The sequence below is a fragment of the Schistocerca americana genome, chromosome 3 (assembly GCF_021461395.2).
Source record: "Schistocerca americana isolate TAMUIC-IGC-003095 chromosome 3, iqSchAmer2.1, whole genome shotgun sequence".
NCBI classification, from domain to species: Eukaryota; Metazoa; Arthropoda; class Insecta; order Orthoptera; family Acrididae; genus Schistocerca; species Schistocerca americana.
In genome coordinates this window covers 375,349,993-375,372,810 of record NC_060121.1, presented here as the reverse complement: position 1 = coordinate 375,372,810, position 22,818 = coordinate 375,349,993, and positions in this window count along the sequence as shown.

The window sequence follows — 22,818 nt, the reverse complement described above, 5'->3', positions numbered from 1 at the left end:
GATCGAAAGGTCGATGGCTGAGTACGTGCCACGCGCCACACTGAAATGTGTGAAGGCACCATTATTTGAAAGAGAAAGGTCGAGCTGTGCCAATACTTGCTCAGCGATGCTGCCTCGGCCTGTTGTCATTGATCCACCCCACAGAGGGTTATGGGCGTTGAAGTCACCCAGTAACAGAAAAGGTAGCGGCAATTGGGCTATCAGCTCAGCCAGGACATGCTGTGAGACGTCACCATCCGGTAGAAGCTAGAGACTGCAGACAGTAACAGCCTGAGACGTCCACACCCGAACAGTGACAGCCTCTAAAGGTATTTGTAGAGGGACAGACTCGCTGTAAAGAGAGTGAAGGACGTAGATGCAGACGCCACCAGATACCCTCTCATAAGCTGCCCGGTTTTTATAACAACCCCGATAGCCACAGAGGGTGGGGGTTCTTATCACCGGAAACCAAGTTTCCTGAAAAGCAATGCAGAGGAAAGGGTGAAGACTGAGAAGTTGTCAGAGCTCAGCAAGATGGTGGAAAAAAGCGCTGCAGTTTCATTGGAGGATGACATTGTCCATGACCGAGAAAGGCGTGAAGGGACCGAGGAGGCAGATTACGCCACTAGGTCATCTGCTGCCACCGATTGAATACCTATGCAAGTGACATCCATTGTGTCTGAGAGTCCAGCGAGATCTAGGTTCTCAGCAAACGCCAGAATCTCTACCTCGTCCTCAGACGCAGAGCTTGTAGGTTGAGGTGGGATGGGTGCCACTGCAAGTTCCTTCGTCTTAGAGGTCTTCTTGGACTTGTCTCGGTGCTCCTTGGGTTTCACTGGCTGGGAGGGCTTCACTGATTCAGTCTCCGGGACAGAGGAGGATCGCGAAGCCCTACGACCAGCTGCTTGTGGGCACATATGCCACTGCCGGGAGTCATCCTTTCCACTTGTGGAAACCTGGGAAGGGAGGGACCCAAGGGACCCCTTGTGAGCAAGAGGAGCCGAAGAAGTTGGACGCTTCTCTGGCTTACAAGCAGGGATGGACATCCCTGATGGGTGGGTGGGGGTGGGGCGGGGGGGGGGGGCGGGGGGGGGGGGGAGTGTTGCTCCCAAAGTATGTGGCGCAGTAGCAACAGGGTGGGTAGTGCCCCCCCCCCACCCCGCCCCCATGGGCAAGGGGACATGTGGAGATGTACAGCTCAGTGAGCCGACTGGATTTCGCTGAACTAATGGGGCTATCACAGTTGTCGCAGCGGCGCCATATGAGAAAGTCATTCGCACAGGATGGAGTTATTCATATTTCCTCTTAGCCTCAGTATAGGTTAGTCAGTCCAGGGTCTTATATTCCATGATTTTCCACTCTTTCTGTAAGATCCTGCAGTCTGTTGAGCAAGGTGAATGATGCTCTCTGCAGTTGACACAGATGGGAGGCAGGGCACACGGCATATTGGGATGTGATGGGAGTCCGAAATCTCAACATGTGAGGCTGGAAGTACAGCGGGAAGACATATGGACGAACTTCCAGCACTTAATGCACCGCTTCGGGGGAGGGATATAGGGCTTGACATCACAGCAGCAGACCATCATCTTGACCTTCTCTGGTAATGTATCACCATCGAAGGCCAAGATGAAGGCACTGGTAGCAATCTGATTATCCTTGGGACCCCAGCGAACGCACCGGACGAAATGAACACCTCGACGCTCTAAAGTGGCGCGCAGCTCGTCATCAGATTACAAAAGAAGGTCCCTATGGAAAATAATACCCTGGACCATATTTAAACTGTTATGGGGTTTGATGGTAACTGAAACATCCCCCAACTTGTCACAAGCAAGTTACTTCGTGACTGGGCAGAGGATGCCGTTTTCATCAATACTGACCCAGAGAGCATTTTGGACAAGCCCTCCACCTCCCCAAACTTGTCTTCTAAATGCTCTACAAAGAATTGAGGCTTCGTTGACATGAAAGACTCCCCATCAGCACTCATACAAACTAGGAACCGGGGCGAATAAGTGTCACTGCCTTACGCTCCTCCCACAATGTGGCTAGGGAAGGGAACGATTTGGGATCATATTTCTGAGCACTGAATTGAGCCCGAGAACACTTAGAGACTGCCAGCGGCTGGCCACCAGCAAGAGATGATGTAACACACACACTTCATTGCAGGTCATCCACCCTGATGCCACCCACTCTGACCTAGGGCCCTCCCCACGGGTGCCACCCAGCTTCAGCAAGCGCCACCTGGCAGGACGGCCATTGCCAGGAGTCCCGATGCCCCAGGGAGATAGGCATCTACTCCTTGAAATACATGGGGAGTTAATGGCGCAGGCATCAGCAAAGCAATCCCTGTCAGGGGGCTACAACCAACAGGGTACATGGCAGCCCAACCACAAAGGACTGGCTACCATGCTGGATATTAAGTACAAGGAAGTCCATGGTCGTCGTCTCCGCAAAAAACAATACTGCACAGTACATGGTGGAAATCGCACCCAAGAGATGGAGAACGAGAGGGATGCCAAAGCGCCGACGAGAAAGTTGGCTAAAGGTCTCAATGCACTATGAACACAATGCACCATGTAAGGCACCCTTCCCCAATTGGCTCGCTCTTCAGAAGAATTTGGAAATATGGAGGTCAAACCCCAGAGGGGATCATCACAAATAGGCAGATAAGTTTGAGATTCCTTTTAGTCGCCTCTTACGACAGGCAGGAACACGGCGGCCTATTCTAACCACCGAACCCGAAGGGGGGGACACTAGGTTGGTTGGTTGGCTGGTTGGTTTGGGATGTAAAGGGACCAAACTACAGGGTCATCAGTCCCTTTTTCCTGACGCAAACATGGTTCAAGGTACAAAAATCCCCAAAACCACACCTAAAAAGAAAACGAATGGAATGAACGAAACACGGGGAAAACATATACCACAAGGAAAAGTAGAAGAGGGTATTAAAACCATAGAGCATATGGTCTGGGCCGGCTGATCACAATACTAAAAGAGGATGAGCCAGCCACTCTGCAACACATTAAATGTCCACCCCACAAAGACAAGGTGAGATGAACCCATGTAGAGAAAAGGTGACCACCAAGACAAACAAATTCAAATAAAGTGTGACCGAGTTAAAATGGAGGCAGGCTGGCGACCTCAGAGAGAAGTCTAAATGTCCACCCTTAATGGTACGATAAAAACACGAATAAAACGTAAAACTAAATATGCTGTTGAGTCATTGACACCCAACACCGAAGCTAGGGTGCTGGGAAGGTTAAAAGTCCGCCAAAGAGCGGCTAAAAGTGTGCAGTCCAGCAAGATGTGGACGAGAGTCACATGTGAACACAGTGACACCGAGGTGGGTCTTTGCGATGGAGAAGGTAACCATGTGTTAGCCACATATGGCCAATGCGGAGGTGGCAGAGAACCACAGAGTCCCTGCGAGAGACCCACACAGAGGTCTTCCACACATTCATAATCTCCATAAGGGCACACAGTTTGTTGTGCATACTAAGATTATAACAGTCCATCTCCCAAAGCTGAAAAACCTTGCAGCATAATAATGATCGCAGGTCAGTAATAGGAATGGCTGATCTCCAGAAGCGGTTCCTGTGTAGCCTGTTTGCCCAGCCTGTCGGTAAGTTCATTTCCTGGGATTCCTACATGGCCTGGGGTCCACACAAACACCACAGAACGACTACACCATTCTGGGGCATAGATGCACTCCTGGATGGTCGCTACAAAAGGATGGCGGGGGTAGCACTGGTTGATAGCTTGTAGGCTGCTCAAGGAGTCAGTATAGAGAAGAAACGACTCGCCAGGGCATGAGCGGATGTGTTCAAGAGCACGAGAAATGGCTGCCAGCTCTGCACTGAAAACACTGCAGCCATCTGGCAAGGAGTGCTCTTCAATATGTCCTCCATTGACATACGCGAAGCCAATGTGACCATCAGCAATCGAGCCGTCAGTGTAAACCACTTCATGGTCCCAGTACATGTCAAGAATCGAGAGGAAGTGACAGCAGAAAGCTGTGGGGTTAACAGAGTCCTTAGGACCATGTGAAAGATCCAGGCGAAGCTTTGGCCTAGGTGTAGACCATGCAGGTGTAAGTGAATGGACCTTGAGTATAGGTGGTAAAGGCAAGGACTCCACTTCATACAGACTCGAACTGCAATCTTAAGTCCTGGCCTGGGCCTCCAATATGGGACATGAGCCGCTGTGGATGGGAAAAGGAGACGGTATTTCGGATGCGCAAGAGAACTACGAACGTGTGCAACGTAACTAGCGAGCAGTTGTGCACGCTAACCTTCAATGGAGGGACTCTGGCCTCCACCAGGATGCTGGTCACTGGACTCGTCCTAAAAGCTCATGTTGCCAGTCAAACGTCACAGGGTGCACCGGGTCAAGTAAATGCAATGATGAGGGCGCCGCCAAATCATAAACCAGACTCCCATAGTCAAAGCGGGATTGAACAAGGGCTCTGTAGAGCTGCAGCAGCGTAGAGCGATCCGCACCCCAATTGGTGTTGCTCAGGCAGTGGAGGGCATTGAGATGCTGCCAGCACTTCGCTTCAGCTGACGAAGATGAGGAAGCCACGTCAATTGGGCATCGAAAACCAGTTCTAACTATCGATATGTCTCCACTACAGTGAGGGGATCATCATTAAGGTACAGTTCTGGTTCCGGATGAATGGTATGATGCCGACATAAGTGCATGACAAATGACCTTGCGGCTGAAAACTGGGAGCCGTGGGCTAGAGCCCATGATTGCGCCTTGTGGATGGCTCCCAGTAGGCGCCGCTCGGCAACACCAGTACTGGAGGAGCAGTACGGAGTGCAGAAGTCATCTGCATACAGAGAAGGTGAGATCACTGGCCTGACAGCTGCTGCTAGACCGTTAATGGCCACTAAAAATAGAGATACACTCAATACAGAGCCCTGCGGGACTCCATTCTCCTTGATATGGGGGGAACTATGCGAGGCATCAACTTGGACATGGAAAGTACGGAGCGATAGGAAATTTTTGATAAAAATGGGGAGCGGGCCCCAGAGACCCCACTCATATAATGTGGCAAGAATATGAGGTCGCCAGGTCGTGTTGTACGCTTTTCATAAATCAAAAAAGAGAGCAACCAGGTGTTGGTGGCTGGAAAAGGCTGTTCAGATGGCAGACTTGAGGGAAACTAGATTATCAATGGTAGAGCGATCCTGGCGGAAACCGCCCTGGTATGGAGCCAGTAGGCCACGTGACTCCAGGACACAACACAACTGCCGACTTACCATATGTTCTAATAGCTTACAAAGAATGTTGGTGAGGCTCATAGGCCGATAGCTATCTGCGTCAAGCGGGTTTTTACCGGGTTTGAGCACTGGAATGATGATTCTCTCCCGTCATTGCGAAGGAAAGACGCCATTGCATCACATCCGGTTGAAGATGATGAGGAAATGTCGCTTGTAGTCGGTCGAGAGAGGTTTGATCAGCTGACTGTGGATCCAATCTGGCCTAGGAGCTGTGGCAGGGCAATGTGCAAGGACGCTGAGGAGCTCCCACTCTGTAAATGGAGCATTATAGGGTTCACTATGACGTTCAGTGAACGAGAGGGCCTTCCTTTCCATCTGCCGTTTGAGGGTGTGAAATACTGGGGGATAATTCTCTGATGCGGAGGCTCGAGCATAGTGCTCAGCAAAGTGCTCGGCAATTGCGTTTGCGTCGGTAGATAACACGCCATTGATGTTAATGCCAGTAACACCTGTTGGGGTCTGGTACCCACAAACACGTCTGATCTTCATCAATACTTGGGAAGGTGACGCATGGCACCTTATGGTCGAGACATACCTCTCCCAATACCCCTGTTTCCGTCTTTTTATAAGCTGGGGAACGCGGGCACGGAGCCATTTAAAAGCTATTAGGCTCTCTAGGGAAGGGTGCCACTTATGTCGCTGTAGAGCTCGCTGGCGCTCTTTAATGGCCTCAGCGATTTCCAGCGACCACCAGGGTACTGACTCCCGCTGGGGGCACCCTATGGAACAAGGGATCGTTATTTCCACTGCAGAAAGATCGTTCTAGTGACCTGCTCAAACACCACATTGATGGTACTATATGGGGGAGATTCAGTGGTGACAGCAGAGCTGAAAGCTTCCAAGTCTGCCTTGTTTAAAGCCCATCTTGGTAGACGTCTGGGGGAATGGCGCTGGGGGAGTGACAGGAAGATGGGGAAGTGGTCACTACCAACCAAGTCATCGTGGGCTCTCCAGTGGACAGATGGGAGAAGTCCTGGGCTGCAGAGGGATAAATCAATAGCCGAGTAAGTGCCATGAGCCACAATGAAAGGTGTGAGGGCCTCCAGTATTTAAGAGTCAGAGGTCGAGTTGAGACAGGGAAGTTTCAATATCTCTACCTCGGCCAGTAAGCACAGTGCCACCCCACAAGGGGTTATGGGCGCTAAAATCTCCCAAATGTACGAAAGGTTTAGAGAGCTGATGAATCAGTGCAGCCACTGCGTTCAGGGGTACTGCACCATCTGGAGGAAGACATACATTGCAGACAGATATTTCCTGTGTCGTCCCTATCCTGACAGCCACAGCTTCAAGAGGGGTTTGAAGAGGCATAGGTTCACTGCATACTGAGTTCAGATCATATACACAAACCCCACCTGACTCTCGATTATAGTCTCTACAGTTCTTGGAATATCCCCTGCAGCCCTGAAGGGCAAGGGTCCCCATTGCCGGCAACCAGGTTTCCTGGAGAGCAATGCAGAAAGCACGTGTAAAGCTTAATAGTTGCCGTAGCTCAGCCAGGTGGTGGAAAAAACTGCAACAATTCCACTGAAGGATGACGTTATCTTGAGGCTAGGAAGGCATGAAGCATGCAGGGAGGCAGGTTATGCCTCAGGGTCAGCTGCTGCCGCTGATTGAGTAGTTGTATCCATTTCTATTGTGGATGAGTGATCAGTGAAATCCAGGTCCTCGGGGGACACAGAGATCTCCACCTCATCTGCAGATGCAGATGCAGAAATGGTAGGGAGTGGTGGTGTTGGGGTCACTGCAGGGTCCTTTTTCAAAAATGGTTCAAATGGCTCTGAGCACTATGGGACTCAACATCTTAGGTCATAAGTCCCCTAGAACTTAGAACTACTTAAACCTAACTAACCTAAGGACATCACACACACCCATGCCCGAGGCAGGATTCGAACCTGCGACCGTAGCAGGGTCCTTTTTCTTAGTAGACTTCTTTGTTTGCTTGCCCTCTCGCTTCTCTTTAGGGACTTGCTGGGAGGGCTTCTCTGAAGTAGCTTCAGGCATGGAGGAAGACCGTGAAGCTCTTCGTCCAGCAGCTTTTGGCTCCTTTATCCAATGGCGAGTGTCCACTGAAGCATTAATGGAGACTTTGGAAGAAAGGGTCCCAAGGGACCCCTACGGCATGAGAGGAGCCGGAGGAGGCTGCTGCCTTTCTAGCTGGGGGGAGAGGAGCGATGTCCCCTGCATTTGGGGGTGGAAGGAGATTTTCCCCCTACCACTAAGGGGGCATATATATTCTGGAGGCCTGGAGGGCCCACTGTTCGTGGCACACAGTGTGGTACAACTGGTACGTGTGATGGCGATGGTAATGTAGCTGCAGCATATGTGGATGTCAACCAAATGGGGTGTAATCGTTCAAATTTACGTTTAGCCTCTTGGTAAGTCAACCGGTCCAGGGCCTTGAACTCCATGATTTTCCGCTCCTTTTGGAGTACTGTGAAGTCTGACGAGCAGGGGCAGTGCTGCTCTCTGCAGTTGATACAAGCGGGAGGAGGCGCACAGGGAGTATCTGGCGCAGTGGACGTCCGCAGTCTCGACATGTGGCGTTGGAAGTGCAGCGGAAAGACATATACCCAAATTGCCAGCACTTAAAGCACTGCATAGGGGGAGGGACATATGGCTTAACGTCACAGTGATAAACCATCACCTTGTCCTTTTCAGGCAATGAATCGCCCTCAAAGGCCAATATGAAGACACCGGTAATAACCCTGTTGTCTTTGTGTCCCCTTTAAACGCACCGGATGAAATGAACACCCCACCATTCTAGATTGGCTCGGAGCTCGTCATCAGACTGCAAGAAGAGGTCGCGATGGAAAACAATCCCCTGGACCATGTTGAGGCTCTTATAGGGAGTGACAGAAACAGGAATATCACCCAGCCAGTCATAAGTGAGTAACGACCAGGATTGGGCTGCAGATGCTGTCTGAATCAAGACTGCACTGCTTCTCATCTTGGACAGCGCAGTCACTTCCCCAAACTTCTCCTCAAGATGTTCAACAAAAAATTGAGGCTTCATAGGTAGAAAGGAGTCCCTGCCCATTCTGCTACAGACTAAATACCGAGGCGAATATGGCTCTCTTCTTTCTGTAGCCCTACGTTCCTCCCATGGTGTAGCAAGGGAGGGACACGATTTAGGATCATATCTGTCAGCATTGTACTCGATCTTGCCCTTCTTAGAGACTGCTGGCGCCATACAGTCACCAGCAAGAGATGACTTAGTCCGCTTCATTGTGGGTCATCCACCCTGATGCCACCAACTCCAATCAGGGGCTATCCCACGGGCATTACCCAGCCACAGCAAAGGCCACCTGTAATGATGGCCGTTGCTGGGAGTCCTGATGTCCCAGGAAGACAGGCATCTACCCCTTGGCATACATGGGGAGTTTACAGCTCAGGCATCAGCAGTGTGATCCCTGTGTTGTCAGGAGGCTACCACCAAATGGGTACATGACGGCCCCACTGCAACAGACTGGCTACTGTGCTGGATATTGGGTGCAGAGAAATCCAATACTGTGATGGGGGCGAAAGAGGGCAGGAGACAATGGAAGAAGATGACATACCCCACCCAAATAGTTGAATTACGGGTGGTGATGCAAAGCCATGACAGGAGGTTCAGGAGATCGAATCTAAGGGCACTATGGATAACTCGTGCACCACATAAGGCATCCTTCCCATATGGCCCGCACTTCTGTAGAATTTGGAAAGTGGCAAGTGAAACCATAAAATGGAACCTGAACTTATAGGGCCAAAAAGAGTGAGACTCCTTTTAGTCGCCTCTTACGACAGGCACAGATACCTCAGGCCTATTCTAACCCCCGGACCCGCAGAGGGATGTTACACACAAAGGAACATAGGTCGTGGCAAGTCTGGACCTAAACCCACTCTAGTTTGTGCTAGTGAACGACTGTAATGTAAAATCCCTAGGTTCAGCAGTATTCAGTTTTCAGGTTGAGACAGATCAATTTCAACAATATGTAGAGTAGTACCTTGTGTATGTTCACGTTACTGTGCAATCCTGGGGTTAGACTTTCTCCTCAAACAAAAAGTCAAACCTGACCTTCAGTGATGCATGGTAGAACTTAGAGGGACAATGTGCCACCTATGAGAAGCTGTCACCAATGGAGTTCTGTCACAAGGTTCATTCAGACCAATAATATAAACTGTGGGAAAAGAACACTGGAGTTAATTTGTGTGATATGGCGTCAGGGGGCAATGGGAAGGTACTCTGGGTGAGAGTGGAGCCAGAGATGCCTACCGATATATTGTGCGTACTGCAGCCACTAGATGAAAATGATGTATTGAATGCATCACATTGTTTTGTGCGAAGACACATTGTACACATACAGGAGTAGGATGACAGGAGAGTAGTACCCGTCAATTTTTACTGTATTACATATGACGGCAGAGCATGCAAAGGGAGCAGACAGGGAGGAAATGGAAAAGTTGTTACAGGAATTCAAGGATCTATTTAATCCTCAAGGCCCATTGTCAGCAATGCCCATAACACGATATACAATTCCATTGAGGCACCAGTATATAAGAAACTGTATCCTATATAGCCTGGCATTTACAGCCAAGTATGAGGACTTCATTAACGAGCAGCTAGCCAATTAAGGAGCACTAGTCCATGGGGGATTAAGTACCACCAATTAGAGGTGGTTCCAGGTGACTGGCCAAACATGGTGTTCTCAGCTCCCTTGGGTTATTAGCAATACCGAGGATGCCATTCTGATAAAAAAAAAAGTCCATCACAACATTTCAGCTGTCATTTGATGTGCTACTAAGGGGTTTGAAACCTCAATAATGTATGGTGTACCTTGATGATATAATGGTGTTCTCAAGGCATACGATCTGTTTACTTCCTCATGGGTGATCAGCCCAATGTAGAGTTGTTTGTTGGGTCACCTTCCCCTTGGTCCAATTGGCCACCATACCCCAGGTATATGGGGTTAGCATTTAGGTATGGTTTTCCCACCAGTTCTCAGTTGGCTGATTGTGTTGGTTTCTCACTGGGTGATGGGGTCACAAAATCCTTACACCATGAAATTATGGCACCAATTACAGCAGATGATACGGAGAGTTTGACACTACAAGAGAAACATCTAAGTAGGATTACTGCCATATAATGAAGTTTATGAGAAGAACGGTAGGAAAAACCACAAGAGATCAAGTTAAAAATTAAAGAATTAGAGAAGAGACTGGGCAGAATAAAGCAATGAGTTTGATAGTTGAGGAGCATCAACTGAGATGGTATGGGAACATTAAGAGAATGGAAGAAAAAAGAAAAATGAAACAAGTCTTTAAAATGTATGTGTAGTGAGGAGCTGGATGAGGAAGAACCTGTATCACATGGGACAACAGGGTCAAGAAATTGGGACAAATGAATCAAAAAACAGTCATGGAAATGAAGAGATTGCTCAAGAACAGGGTGGAATCCTAAAATAGAGCAAGGCTACCCTGACACTAGAAAGCACAAGGGAACAGAATAAGAAGAAGAAGAAGAAGAAGCATATGAAGAAGCCATGTACAATAGTTACGGAAGTTTTTAAAAGGATATATGCCATACATTTTACGTTACACACTGAGAAGTGTCATTTTGTCCTGGAGGAAGTTGGTTATTTTGGACACACAATTAGTCTAAAGGGGATGAAGAACGACCCAAGGCTCATATAAGCAGTAAGAGATTTTAGAACCCTTAAGACAAGCAAGGAGTTACAGTCCTTTTTGAGGTAAGTCAATTGTTTTACAAAATTTATGAAGATTTGGCAGATCTTGCATGGACAATTAAGCAATTGCTAAAAGGAGGAGTGAAATTTGTGTAGGCAAAAGCATCAAGCCATGTTTGAGAGCTTGACAGGCAGTCTGATCTTAAGTCCGGTGTTGATTTTTCCAGACTATGAGAAACAGTTTTTATTATCATGTAATGCTTCCAATCAGGCACTGAGGTTCGTTTTGAATTGAGTAACAGATGGCAAAAAGCATCCTGCGGCTTGCGCTACTCAACAGTTAAATAATGTAGAAAGGAATTCGTTCACAATGGAGAAGGAGATGCTGCACTTAATACACAGGATTAACTATATTCAGTGTTCTTTGTATGGCAAGAAGTTCAAGGTTGTAACCAACTACAGAGTACTGAAGTGGTTTTGGGGAGTTGAAAGATTCTTCAAGCAAACTCACAAAGTGGGCCTAGAGGCTAAGTGAGTTTGAATATCAAGTTATTCATAAATCAGGCTAAAAGCATGGGAATGCAGATGAAACAAGCAGGAAGATTACAGTGGTGCAAGCAATGGGCTATGGTCTTGCAGAGTGGCAGGTGGCACAAGCTGCTGACACTAATGCAAGCTGTACACAACACAGCCACTGTTCACTGTGCATGATGGCCTGTCATATAGGTCACATAAGCTGGGACCACGTGTGGTAGTAGCCACTAACATGAGAGAAGAGATGTTGAAGGAAGCACACAACCATGTGCTATCTGGGCAAGAGCGTCGGAGGGTGATGAAGGGTGGCGGAGTGTTACTGGTGGAAAAAAAGAAAAGTACGTTATAAATTGTGTACTGTATGTGCAACAAGCAGATACAAATCATCAGCAAGTACCACCACAAAGGTTGCCAGAGGCTACTAAACCTTTTGGAATTATAAGAATGGGTATTCAAAGAACTTTTAAGTGGACTGCAGCAGGGAACCACTGTTTTAATGATTATTGGCAATTTCTCACAGTACATGGAAATATTCACCATTCCTAATCAACACATGACTACAGTGGAGCATGGTGAACAACTACTTGCTGAGTTTGGCGTCCCTGAAACAGTAATGACAGACTAATGTACTAATTTCATATGAGCCCTGGTGAAGCAATTCCACGTTACTTGCTACTGATTCAGAAACTAAGAACTGCACCTGCAAACCAGCAGTAAAACGGAATGCATGCATCTTATGATTGGTAAAATGTTGAGTTACTGTGTCAATTCTCACCATAATAATTAGAATACTTACTTGTCATTTGTTGTCACAGCATACTGTTCAAAGGATTTCACTAGCATTGGGCTACCTCTCTTATGAGGTACTGTATGGAAGGAAGAAGCCTTAAGCATTTGACGTAATCAGACCAACAATTGGGAAAGATGGGAAAACACCAAGCTCCTGGAACAATAGGAAGAAGTTGGGAAACATACAGGAATGTTTTCACATGACAGGATAGGACAATGGGAGATGTCAAGCCCATATACCCTAATGGGTGAACTGAAAAAATTTATTACATGATACCAAGTGATAGAAACAAAGCCACTGGCAAATGTGAAGCCTCAGTTGCCAACTATAACAAAGGTGAAACTTCCTGGCATATTAAAACTGTGTGCCGGATCGAGACTTGAACTCGGGACCTTTGTCTTCCATGGGCAAGTGCTCTACCTGGCACTGGGACAAACCAATTTCGACTCAAGATGTGACTAGGATATTGAAATTACAACTATCTAGTCACATCAAAGATATATTAATAAATGTATCAGAAGATGATCTAGAAAAGTACCTTTCTGTGTTAGACGCCACTGACATGGCACAAGAAGACGCAAAAGCAAGCAGAGAGCACGGGAATAATCAGTCGTCTCTGTGCAAACATGAAAACCAAATTCCTCATTCCAACCAAGGAAATGATAATAGGAGGAAGTATGAGCAACAACAAAGTACAGGTGGACTGCCAAACAGAAATGGTCACATGCAGTTTAACAGAAAACAGCACTATAATGAGAGATTTAATCCAAGCTGTAACAACAGCAGAGGAAGAATAACAGAAATCAGTGGACTAATAATAACATCAGTAACAGTAATTATCCAGTACAGTGGATTCAGAGCACAAGACCACCACCACCACCACAGGAGAATAATCATACTTATCCTAATGACAGTAGGAATTCAGGACAGAATGTAAACCTCAACCAACAACACTGGCCTGATCCAAATCATAATTTAAGAATTTTCGAGGTGACGAACGAAAGCTATTCAGACCCCTCGCGGTCGTCAAACTAGAATCGACCCCAATAAGCTCCCAACTGTTGGTTGACGGGCAGAGAGGGGACACACCTCTTGACAAAAACACGAATACACAAATGCTGAGGTACAAAGATGGTATAGACATGCAGAAAGATATACTAATGGAACCACGCAGGTGCAAGAGCACCGGAGTTTAGATGTTGCAAGCAATAGAGCAGTAGCATACCTGTGGATACATATATCGACACAGGAGCACCAGATAGTGTCCTGAGCTATGACTTGTTCAAAGCCATGAGTGATGCACAAAAATTGTCCATGTATCCAGTGCAGTACTGTAAGGTGTCTGGAGCCATTGGTGCAAAGGCACAAGTATTAAGTACCAGATGCAGGTAGATATTTTCATATGAGAAGAAGCCATGAAATGCTCTTTTCTTGTGGTTAAGGGATTAACGGTTGCCTGTATCCTGGGGTGTGACTTCTTATGTGAAAGAAAGGCAAATGACCTATGGAACAGAGAATTCAGCATAGTGAATTAAGGTAGGTGAATTGTTCTGGATTTCGTGATTAACTCCAAGGTGTAAAAATTGGATTATTTGGATTTCAAGCAACAAAAACAATTGATTCAGCTACCAAATGGTTATTTATACGTTATTGAGGTGGATCCCCACAAAACATTTTGTCACTCAACTTACTCTGTCCCGTGGACAAAAAAAATGCAGTTACCAAAGAAATAAGAAAAATGATACAATGGGATACAATGGGGTATAATAGAACCATCTTTATTGCCATATAGTAGTCCATTAGTTGCTGTGGTGAAGTCGAGAGGGAAATTTAGGTTGATGTTGGACACCAGAGACTTTAGCAAGATTGTTGCACCAGTACGCACAAGGTCCGAGAATTTGGAAGAGCAGATACAGAAATTCTATGGAGCTAAGAATCTAACCTTGACTTAAAATCCAGTTACTGGCAGATCCCACTTTCAGAAGAATCCAGAAAGTACACTGCATTTCTTTTTGGAGGCAGAAGTCATCAACTTAAGGTACTACCCTTTCGGCACAATGTGAGTGCAAGAGTATTTGTAACCACTTTGGATACAGTGTTAAGACCAGATCTACTGACACAATGATCACATATATGGATGGTCTGTCAGCAATCATCTCTACGTGGGAGGAACATGTTGACATCTTAGAAAGAGTGCTGAGAAAATTTGCAGATGCTCGGGTAACAATAAATCCAAGTTTGGGATGGAACAAATAGAGTTCCTAGGGCATACCATCTCTCTCCCCTAGAAATAGTTCCCAATAGTAAGAAAACGCTGGTAATTGAGGAATTCTCAAAGCTGAGAACCAAAGGTGTTTATCGGCCTTTTAACATTTTTTAGAAGATTCGTGCTGGACAAATTACTTAATGGCGATGCTTTACTGGGCCTGTTACATAAAAATACTACGTGGTTTTGGTCAGATAAATGCCACAGAGTTTTTGAGTGTATTAAACAGGCACTGATAAATTCAAACATACTATACCACCCTAATATGGAGAAGGACTTTGTCTTGCAACAGCTGCATCTTCCTATGGACTGACAAAGAGGGGGAGGGGGGGGGGGGTGTTTGTTTCAAGTAGAAGAAGGAGCTGGCAACAACAAGATCAGAGCTATAGCTTTCACCATCAGAGCTTTGACATGCTGTGAGATATCTTACTCTGTTAAACTGTACCTACTCATCATCCAGATGCTCACACACAGGGAAACTGATGAAGAGGGGCAGGTCTATCCGAATTTGGCCCAATACAACGAATCCAGAACAAGTAGTCAACACTCAGGTGGACGTTCCGTTACTTTATAGTCAAATTAGTTTTAAAGACCCTCTACCTAATAATATATGCAGTAGTAATTTCGTTATGCACTTGAACATAAGAGGTCTGACTGAAGGAATGATCAGGAAGCTTTATGATATAGAAATTTTGCTAGAAAGTGTGAAACAATCTGTGAAAGTAATATGCCTTAATGAACATTGGCTAAAATCTGAAAATATCAGTCTCCTAAATATACTTACAGGTTATAAACTGGCTACCAGCTTTTGTTGGACCAATGGGTATGGAGGCTCTTGCATATTAGTGCATTCCACGGTAGACTATGATATCAGACAGAATTTTAGCCATCTGAATGAAGAAGGCACATTTGAAAGTTGTTGTATAGAACTTAAAGAGTATAACACACTAATTATCAGCATATATCGCACCCCTGGGTACCATATAAGCTCTGTATTTTTAGAGAAGTTTGATACATTGCTACATAAATTAAAATGTGAGAAACTGTACAAGAAAGTGGTTATATGTGCTGACTTCAACATAGATGTAAGGACTGATGACAAATTTTCTTCACACTTAAAGAACCTGGTAGCCACAAATGGGCTAAATCTCAATTTCGATCAGTATACAAGAATTACAGCAAGCTCTGCAACATGTATTGACAATATTGTAAGTAGTTATAATTATTATGTAAAAGAAAAATTTCTTCTAGATTTAGGAGTATCAGACCATAAAGCACTATTTGTATCACTACCGAAGCAAAATTCAGTCTGCACAACAAAAAGATGTAGGAATTTCAGTCAAGAAAATGTGGAAGTATTTTGCAAAAAACTAAGCCAAACCAAGTGGACAGTCAGCAAACACACTTCCACAAGTGACAATTACAATAACTTTTTAACTGAATTCTTGGGTGTATTCAATGAATGCTTCCCTTTTGTAACAGTGAGGACCAGGTCCCAAAAAAGTAGATCCTGGGTAACAAAAGGAATTAGAGTGTCTAGTGCTACTAAGAGGAAACTGCATATGGAGGCAAAAGTAAATCGAAGCCCTCAATTTCTTAAGTATGTACGCACATACAAAAAAACATTTGACAAAATAGTTAAACTAGCAAAACGTACTGCAAATAACGACTTCATTTCAAATGCAAAAAACAAATCAAAAGCTGTTTGGTCTGTTATAAGAAGTGAAGTTGGCAGTGAGGCAGAGAGAAAATGCCCTTCTAAAATAGTGATAAATGGTAGAGCTGTTACAGAACCCAGTGCCATTTGTGAATCATTCAATGACTTTTTCATAAATTGTAACAAATTTGGTGACTGTTCACCAAATACAAAGCCCAATATGACAGATAGCAATTGCACATGTTTTAAGTTTTCTCATGTTTCCATCTCAGATGTCATCAAAATCATAATGTCCCTAAAAAATTCAAAATCTGCGGGGTGGGATGAGGTCCCCACTGAAATAATAAAAATAGTCCGTCACAGTATTGCATATCCACTTTCTTTCATAATCAACCAATCATTTGATGAGGGATGTTTCCCAGATCGATTAAAATATGCAGAAGTTCAGCCCATACACAAAAAAGGCAAACAAGATGAATTGGGCAACTATAGGCCAATCTCACTGTTACCAATTTTCTCAAAAATATTTGAAAGAGCTGCATGTGATCAGATTGAAAATCACAATTCATCTAACAGCATTATCTTAGGCAATCAATATGGTTTCAGAAAAGGCCGCAGCACAATCCATGCAATAAATGAATTAGTCACAAAAGTCAGCAGATGTCTTGATGATAGAATGTGTGTGTCAGGCATCTTTTGTGACCTGTCCAAAGCCTTCGACACAGTAAATCTTGACCTGCTTCTCCAAAAATTGGCACGCTATGGTTTTCAAGGCAAATCTCTTAGCTGGATGTCATCATACTCGGCAAACAGAAAACAAAGAGTACTTATTAACATCAACGGCAAGAAATTTCTCTCTGGCTGGAAAAACACTCAATTAGGTGTTCCACAAGGCTCAATATTAGGGCCACTGCTTTTTCTATATTATATTAATGATATGCCATGTCAGGTCGAGTCTGATACTATCCTCTATGCAGATGACTCAACAGCTGTAGTCTGTTGTAAAAATGAGGTAGACCTAATTCGTCATATTGAATGAACACTTGGGGAAGTGGAGGCATGGGTCAAAAACAATAACTTGACATTAAATTTTACGAAAATAGAAATTGTTCATTTTACCACAAAACAATCTGCACAGTCTATAAGTGAAATAAGGTATATGGACAAAAAATTAGAGACTGCAGACTGTGTCAAATTCCTTGGCGTGTTAGTCAATAAAAACCTGTTATGGAGTCGCCATGTGGACAACATACTGGGTCGACTGAATAGCCTTGTATATATTATGAATATCTTGTATAGTATTACTGATTTAGCTGTAAGAAAAACTGTATATAATGCATATTTTGTTTCAGTCATTAGGTATAGTATAATTTTCTGGGGGTCTGAAAAAACAAATTTACTTAGAGCTTTTAGACTACAAAAAAGAATCATCCGAGCAATGGTGGGAGCAAAACCAAAGCAACACTGCAAACCTTTCTTTGTAAAACTGGATCTAATGAGCATTCCAAGCATATACATCTATGAAACTCTCACTTTCACGAAAAGAAACCCACAACTTTTTGAGGGCAACTTCTTCTTGCATCAATATGATACAAGACATAGAACGAGCTACATGTTACCTACCCACCGTTTAAAATCATATGAAAAAACCCCATACTATATGGGCATGAAATTTGTAAATAAAATATGGAAAGATATGTATGACCCAAATATAAAAGGCACCAAAAGAGACCTGGAAAAATATGTGAAAGATAAATGTTACTATAGTGTAGAAGATTTCATGAATGGTAACAATGCATTATATTTGTAATTAAAATATCTCTTTGAAGATGTTACACCATGTATATTATTAGTTTATTGTCTATTTTTAGTATTGTTATATATAGTGTAAAAACTGACAAGTCACCTATGTCACAATCTTTGATTGTGTAAGGCATGTTATGTGATAATAAAAATTGAATTGAATTGAATTGAATTGAAAAGAGTTAGAAGCTTTGACTGTCATGTCAGCATTAAGGAAATTTCATTATTATGTTTATGGGAAACAAAAGTATTTAGTGATCATGAAGCTTTAGGCTTTTTATTAACATGCAAACTATTGCATCCAAGATTAGCTAGGTGGGCTCTAGCCCTGCAGGAATATAATTTTCAGATAAAGTACATAAACTGAAAGGACAATGTTATTGCAGACACTCCATCTAGACTGCCACAGGGCACACCATAATTAGTGGAACTAGTAGACCGAGTATCAGAATTCAAGATATTATCAATAAAGAACCAGTCACACAGACGTGAATATTTACACCTACGCAAAAACACTTACAGGACTCTGATCCCGTATGGAGGAAGATCAAACAGTCCATAAAACAGACCCAAGTAATAACTTAAGTTCACATTACAAGGTAGAAAATGATGGGCTATTTTATAGGAGGAGTATGAATTTGAAAATCTGGTGTGTGTGTGCATCCCCAATGAGTGCACAGAAGATTTTATATGGTATACACATGATGCTTAGGGTCACGTAGGAATTGAAAAGTGTGTTGCCATCATTCAAAGCTACTTTTATATTCCAAACCTCAAATGCATCATACATAAAACTGTAAGAATTTGTACAGTCTATCAAAAGGCAAAATTAATCAACAGATCATGCAAAACTGAGCTCCAATCCACTGTTCCGGCTTATCCACATCGGTTAACATCTGTGGATGTTGCAGGACCCCAACCCACAATGAGGAGTGGATCCAAATATTGAATGATTGTCTATGATACTTTCACCAAGTGTCTCAAACTTTATACCATGAAAACCACTATGGTGAACCCAATAATTAAAAGAATCTTGAGAGATTATACCCCAAAAGTGAGTAAACAACCCTGCCACTTTATTTGATAATGTCAAATACTTTACTAGTTTCAAATGAAAATTGTTCCTTGAAGAACAAGGCATCAAGCACATTCTAGTTGCCAGATTCCACACAGAAGCAAGACCAGTGAAATTATTCCACGAGTTCAATTGCTTTGTATGCACTTATGCCTCTAAACAACACACCAGGTGGTCTGAATTGGTGCCTGTATTAAAAGCATATACAAAAATTATCACATCCAGCGATGAGTTACACACCCAATGAGCTTGTGTTTAATGTAATTGAATCAAATTAGTGGTTAAGCCATTGCCAAAATTACCAGGATGAAACAAATCAAGCGATGAAAACGTGAGAGAAGCTCTAGTCAGTTTGACTAGTTGCGCTCAACAGAGGAAAGCAAAATGTGATAAGAATGTGAAAAAACTATTAACTAGCAAGAAACCACCCTAAGTCATCCTTAACAACTACTAATACTACTACTACTACTATTACTACTACTACCACCACTACTACGTGATCAGGCCCAGTGGACCACACGCATCTACAAGTTTCCTCCTCCACTGTATTCTGTCCATTGCTGCTACCTGCCATTCGCCCACATCTATTGACACTTGGTTTAAATCTTCATGGAGTCCATCCCTCCAAAGCTTATTGGGTCTCCCTGGCGGTCTCTTTCCTGTAGGTGTGAAATCCAGGAGCTTCCGAGGCCATCTGTGATCCTCCATCCGTGCCACATGGCTGGCCCACTGCATTCGTTTGGCTTTGACAGTTCGTGCTATGTTGGGCTGCTGGTATAGTTCCTCAAGCTCTTGGATGTATCTGATCCTCCATTCCCCTATATCTGCATCCAGAACCAGACCGAAGATCTTCCGAAGCACTTTTCTCTCAAAAACAAGGAGCTTATGGAAGTCCTGTTTCCGGATACTCCATGTCTCACAGCCATATAGAACAACAGGCTGGATCAGGGTTTTGTACAGTCGAATCTTGAACTGTCTGGAGAGAGATTTGGACCGAAGCAGTTGTGCTAGGCTGTGGTAAGATCGGTTTCCTGCTTGTATTCTGGCATTGATCTCTGCTTCACATGACGAGTTCTCAGTGAAAAGTGCCCCTAGGTATTTGAATTCTTGCACTCTCTTGTAGGAATGGTCCCCAACCTGCAGTGATTGTAGATGATCAGCAGTCTGACAATGACCACGCATCGTAACGAGGTACTCTGTCTTGGCTTCGTTTATGTTTAGCCCTAATTTGCTGGCAGCCTCCTTTAGTGCTTTGGTCATTTGCTCCAACTCCTCTTCCGATTTTCAATTCTTATAGTTATAAGTATTTACACTGCAATCACGCTAATAAAATCAGAAAGAGACTTTAATGAAAACAATGGAGGAAATGATCAAATGTGTAATGCAGTGTAAACAGCAAATAGCATGAATCATGTATGATGCTATGATAGTACAACATGTAGGGTCATTTGTTTTAGTTGTGTCATGCCATGTGAGCACATGTACCTCCTTAGTTGTGTCCTTATGATCTTCACGATCTTCACGACAGGATCCGCGGTTCACTACTTAGGTAAAAACAAAAATGTGTTTGGCGCTCCTACAAAGAAAAATATAATTACAAAAATATGACTTGCTTTGAAAATGAAGGAGAAATATGGTAAAGTCAGACCAGAGTCTTGTTAGTCTTAATGGTCTATTGACCACAAAATGATATGGGATGCTACATCTACATCTACATCTACATTGATACTCCGCAAGCCACCCAACGGTGTGTGGCGGAGGGCACTTTACGTGCCACTGTCATTACCTCCCTTTCCTGTTCCAGTCGCGTATGGTTCGCGGGAAGAACGACTGTCTGAAAGCCTCCGTGCGCGCTCTAATCTCTCTAATTTTACATTCGTGATCTCCTCGGGAGGTATAAGTAGGGGGAAGCAATATATTCGATACCTCATCCAGAAACGCACCCTCTCGAAACCTGGCGAGCAAGTTACACCGCGATGCAGAGCGCCTCTCTTGCAGAGTCTGCCACTTGAGTTTATTAAACATCTCCGTAACGCTATCACGGTTACCAAATAACCCGGTAACGAAACGCGCCGCTCTTCTTTGGATCTTCTCAATCTCTTCCGTCAACCCGACCTGGTACGGATCCCACACTGATGAGCAATACTCAAGTATAGGTCGAACGAGTGTTTTGTAAGCCACCTCCTTTGTTGATGGACTACATTTTCTAAGCACTCTCCCAATGAATCTCAACCTGGTACCCGCCTTACCAACAATTAATTTTATATGATCATTCCACTTCAAATCGTTCCGCACGCATACTCCCAGATATTTTACAGAAGTAACTGCTACCAGTGTTTGTTCCGCTATCATATAATCATACAATAAAGGATCCTTCTTTCTATGTATTCGCAATACATTTGTAATAACAAGGAAACACAAATAAATATGTATCTATATGTTCATGCACAAGATGTACTGAAATTGTGAACTGTGGCGCATAAAGGAACATACAGCTGCAAGGGCATTGTAACCAAATGTGCTAAGCTGACACGAACTTTAAAACAAAGTATGTTGGTGAAAGCAATTAAAAAGTGAACATTTGTGTTAACAGTGACTGTGAATTAACTATGGTTAGTGTCAAGAGCATGTAACATTGAATGTTAGCCATACTACGTACAAACTGTGGCAAGACATCAGTATGCACAGAAAAACACAAGACATTAAGATGGTGATATGAGTATAGAACCAAAATGATGAAGTAAATGTGTTTGGAATGGATGCGAGTTACAGTGCATCAACAATGTAAAATTCTGCTTCACTGCAGACTCCAGCTGAAATGAACTGCGAGAGGGTGTGAGTGGAAATGTTTGTGCAACCCTGTGTAGGATGCAAACTGTCAATATAGAGGAATGCTTATTAAAAGCCTATGTTCTGACGTGCATCATAATTTCACATACCTAATGAATTAATAGCTGTTTTACAAACTATATGTGAAACATTTGTGAACAGACTTATGTTGTACTAATTAAAGCAACCATGTTTTGGAAAATGAAGACACTAAATGCTCACGCAAGTGTAATGTAAGAGACAGTGACAGAAACTGCGCCTGTATGGAACAATAAATAGAAGATTAATTGAATTCTACCCTGCACCAAAATAACATCTGCCTGTAGTCAGAATCCTATACTATGTTTAAATTTATTTTCATGAACCTGTTCATGATGACTCAATCTGTCATGCTGAGCATCGGAGCGAAGAGAATGGGCCTTCACGACTCCACCCGGCAATGTTCCAAACTAGCAGCATTATTTTTCTGGTTCAGACTTCGAAACCTGAACGCGTGTTCTGGCCAAGCATTCACCTCACCAACAACATCCCTTTCCAGCCAATGCACTGTCACTCCAGTCAGCATACAACGACTATGACGAGGCATCAAGACAATGGCATTTAAGAAAATATTTATACACCACTGTGCAGAAGCCCATAGAAAAAATTAGACTGACTATTTAAGAACTTTTGGAAACAAATAACAAAAAAATCTTTAATTAGAAAATGTAGTGGTCACCTTTGTGCCCACAGTAACAAATTTTGAATAAACCACCAAAACAAAACAATAACCAAAATCAAGAAAAATTAAATTTTAACAATGTAAACTAAAAAACTTTTATCATGTGGCATGTAATGTTATGTGGTGTAGAGACGATGTCTTTTGCATTATTCGTTATAGTATTTTCAATTCTGTTTCTGTAGAACTGTTTTAATTGCACCTTGACATATGGAAAACAAAAGC